Source organism: Crocodylus porosus, unplaced genomic scaffold (genome assembly GCF_001723895.1).
Source record: "Crocodylus porosus isolate Cpor-Errol unplaced genomic scaffold, CroPor_comp1, whole genome shotgun sequence".
Classification (NCBI taxonomy): domain Eukaryota; kingdom Metazoa; phylum Chordata; order Crocodylia; family Crocodylidae; genus Crocodylus; species Crocodylus porosus.
The window spans coordinates 73676662-73681243 of record NW_017728909.1 but is presented as its reverse complement, the minus strand read 5'-3'; positions in this window follow the sequence as shown (position 1 = coordinate 73681243).

Sequence of the window (4582 nt, the reverse complement as noted above, 5' to 3'; positions counted from 1 at the left end):
GACTTCCTGCCCTTTGGGCAGGGGGCTGGACTCGATGATCTCCTGAGGTCCCTTCCAGCCCTAATGTCTATGAAATCTATGAAATCTATGTTCTGCTCTGAGTTTTGATAGTAAAGTATGAAGAAATATAGATGTCGATACCATACTGTTACCAACTTTAGGCAACACGGGGGATTTCCAAATTTGCAGTAAATTTTTTCTTGCCCAACTACTGTTCTGAAGGTTTTAATTTTTCTTCTTGAAGCTGGCATTTCCATAGGTTCATAGGTGGGGAGAAGAGACTCCCTACACCCTTCTGCTGGCTATCATAAAAATACTTCTGAAATAAAGAACAGCCAGAACATGCAGAGGGAACAATAGCCTGTGAATAAGAAAGTGAACAGCCTTACAATTTCCTAACAATGTTCAAGTTACTTATGAAAATGTATGACATTCTCACATGCAATAAGTACCTTTCCTCCTTTCCCCCAAAAATACGGGGCATGTGTTAAAAGCAGGGAAGCTGATTCTCTGCCTGGGACAGAAGCACCCCGCTTTGATTCCTGCTCCATAGTGTAGCACTGTTTTACTATTCAGGAAGCTGAGGGAAGCCAATTAACTTAGCACCTCACTGTTTTGCACTCCAGAAGCATCTCTTTTTTTAATGGTCTTGATGCTCTACTAATCAAACTAACCTTTCTTAGTGTAATTTTACCACCTGCTAGCTGCTTCTGGTCTCTTTCCTTCTATTTTACAATTTTTAAAATTCTTTAGTGCTTTTCAAAATCATAGATTCACCCATGTAGACGCATCTGCAGGTGCAACTATGGTTTCAACTTTAGTTAAGCAGGAAAGGGAAAGCAAGCCAGCTGAATATTAGGCTCTGTCCCTGCTCTATGTGCCCACAGCTCTGGAAAAAAAAAAGTCTTTTCTCTTCATTCTGCCTTTCAAAAACAAATGCACATTGTACTCTGTGGCATGTTGTATATGAGAAAAATATAGTAGTCTCTGGACCATATAATATATTGTAGCCTAGCACAAATGCATCAGTCTCTAAGACTATACTCTAGCAGATGGATACGAGTATATTGAAACTAAAGACATTGTCTGTGTGCCTGCTGGGCTTTCTCTATCCACGTGGACATGGCTCCAATGTTTCAGCCAGGTGTTACTCCGTGCCCGGGCCCTTTAGATGCGTCAAGGCAGCTCTCCCTCCCCCGTCAATGATCCCGCTCTCGCCTGCCACGTCTTGATGTTCTGCAATGGGCGTTGTCGCCTGGTGGGTCCTTCGATGCCCAAGTCTGACCCGGCAGTTGTACACGGGGCTCCACCACCCCTACACCCCGGCCTCACGCCACCTTTGGTGAGCCGCCTTAGCGATGTCTTGAGGCCTACCTAGCAGATCCAGCCTATCCCACTTGCATACTGTTGCCTCGTGGGGTCGGGTTGCGTGCACCCCTAGCAAGGCTTGCTGCTAACCCCGCTCCCCAGGGGGTTGTCTCTGGGACCGGTTCTCTGGTCTCCCTACGCCTAGTACCCCGGGTGTTTTGCCCAGACTTCCCCAACGTGGGGACAATAAACTTCAGCCCTGACAACAGTCCTACTCCACAGCTCCCCATGTATTTACTTCACTAGTCCCCTAAGCACAAGCCCGCTCCTGCTTAGCCTCCAGGACTTGGGCAGCAACCCTGCCCCAATCACGATCCTTCGTCTGGGTCCTCCTGAGCTCTTGCCTCCCAGTGTGCTGTCCTCCGCTCCCCACCAGTCCGACCCTTCACTTGGGTCTTGCTAGGTCCTCGTGGCTGCCTCCGCTCTCAGTTCTCCAGGCTAGCGCTCACTTGCTCGGAGTCCGATGCTGGATGCCGACGGGGTACTTCTCTCTCCGACGCTCCTCACTTCGGCTCTCCAGACCCCTCGGGATGCTCGTCCGAAACTGGCCTCTCCTGCAGCACCTGTAGCAGCTCCTCCCTAGGGCTATCTTCCTCCTCTGCTGCAGCCGCCGCCATTTTTATCTTCGCTGGCTGGTGTCTGGTGCTGATGTCACCGGCCGGCTGCAGCTGCACATAGAGGTGGCTCACGAGCCGCGCGGATTCCCCAGGAGCGTCATTCTGGGCTGTGGGTGAGTAGTCAGTGTCACCCCGCTCCTTGGGACAGTCTGTAATGTAAACATGCATATACTTTTGATAGTGATAGTTCAAGCTAGAAATATATCAAAGGAAATGGTCTTATGCACCAATAATGAAACAGATTTGGCACAACTAGTATAACTCCAGGCTGAATTGATTTCAAAACAATAGAAGTATATTTTATAACCATGTAAGGAGAATATTTTACATTTTGAAATAGGCAGCATGGTGGAAAGTGCTATTCTAAATGAGTCCCTATAGGGCAGGATAATATATTAGCTAAAATGCAAGATACAATATAGTCTTCTGATACTTACATATTTCCATACCAAGCAAGAAACATAGACTGATTAAATCATTAAGCAGTTTCAGTAATGATTGCTTACCATATCTTATTCAAATAAGGAACTACTAGACCGAATACGAGTTCAGAATTCTATTATAGCTATGTAAGTGATGAGTAATGGCAATGACAAAATAATTATAATGATTCCCTTCCACCCAAATTGGTAGCACTGCCAATATTTAAAAAACAAACTACAATGTGGCTTTAGTTTAATGAATACTGTGCTGAATTGAATATGCTAAATGATAATAAAATAGGTTCTAGTTCATAAACATGGTAAGAGGCAAAGATCACACTAGTGCATGGGACTGAAAAATAAATATCATTTTACACTTCATCTAAGGATTTCAAAGCTCTACATACATGTTATTTTATCCATAACATTCCTGTGAAAGTGGTAACTCTTCCATCAAGTGATTAAAACAGTGATAAGTGCTGGAATTAAGATAACACAATGTTTAGAGCAGGGATGCTCAACCTCCAGCCCATGAACTTAAGCCATGGTATCCAGCCCATGGGACTCCCCATGGGTCAAGAAATTTGGTGGCAGAGGAGCAACAGTAATTAACAATACTACCTTCCCCTGCTGCCAAATTCCCAAGCCTCATTCAGTGAGTCAGAGCCAGGCCACGCCCCCTTTCCCCAAACAGTCAGATCAAGACCTGGCCACACCCCCTCCCTCTATACCACCAAATTGGGGCCAGGCTATAGCCCCTTCTCTTTGTGGGGTTGGGCCATGCACAGATGTACTGCAGCCAGGCCATGCCCCCTTCACCTGCATAGCTGGTTTAGGGCTGTGCCACACCCCCTTCTCTCTACACAGCAAGGTTGAGGCCAGGCCACACCCCTTCCTCTTGCAGGGTTAAGCTATGCCCCTCCCCACCCCCAAACAGCTGGATTGGGGCCAGGTTGTGTTCCCCTGTCCTCCCCTCACAAGGCTGGAACAAGCCCCTTTCCCCATGCAGCTGAATCAGGGCCAGGCTGCCCCACCCTGGCCCCTCTGAGAGGCCAGCTGGGGCCTCACTATGGCCATCCAGGGTGCTGGATTGGGTCCACTGGCCAGATCCGGCACATGGATGGAGCAGATACTGCCCACCCAGCCTGCTGGGCCCAAAGTTTGAGTAGCATGGACTGTTTCTTCATCAGGTAAGAAGTGCTTTAGGGTCATAATTCTATCTGCTTAGCATAATAAAAGGGTACACCTTGATTTATAAGCTCATAGATGTTATTCTGAGTCCTAATAATCAATGCTAAAGCCCTATGCTTCCCTGGGTCTAAGAACTGAATTCCTTAATGAAGCATTCCATTATGTTTTCTATTTTAATTGATGTGCATAAAGTTTCAAGCTACAAAATCCTTTTCTTTTCCTTGTTTTCTTTTCTTTAATTATGGCATTATTAACAAGCACTGCCACCAAGATGTTCTTGACTCAAAGCTGTATGTTAAGTCAATTTTCCTAGCCAAGCCAAGCAAAAAAAGGACACATGCAGTTAAGGCAAAGTCAGCTTCCTTCTGCAGAGAAAAGAATCTACAGGAGTGTCAATACATTCAAGTGTGAGGTTTTTTTTAAAAGTGTTCTGATCTGTTTCAGTTTGTTTCACAAGTCTGTTACATATCTATCTTCCAGGAGGTCAGATGTCTAAGTAATTGTCAATAAAGAGTAATTGCGAAAATTTAACAGTGTCTTTAACATAGATAGGTGACAAGACAAATGTATGTGATGTAGGGAATGTTGCTTTCTGCTCACACCGAGTATTCTGGAAATCTTCAGTGTCGTTAGTTCTGCAGGGTCAATGCTACTGTTTTTAAAATCTGATATTGAAGAGGGAATGTCTATGTGTTGGAACTAAAAATGATCCAAATAACCAGGTCATCCAGCTCCGTGGCATGAAAGCCAGTCAGCTCAATGTCATGTTTTCTGAATTTCTCTTCATGTTTGCTCTGTTAAAAGGAAAATGACCCTGTGGGTGGACTCTTTTTGATGAGCCAGGTGTCAATAACCAGTTTGACTATCCAGTCTAGCAGACTGAAATCCATAAGAAAGGGATTTAAATGAGAGAGACTATGTAGACTTAGCTTTAAGGCCTATAAACTATTCCCTTGGAGCATTGGCTTAGAATAGTCAAGTTGC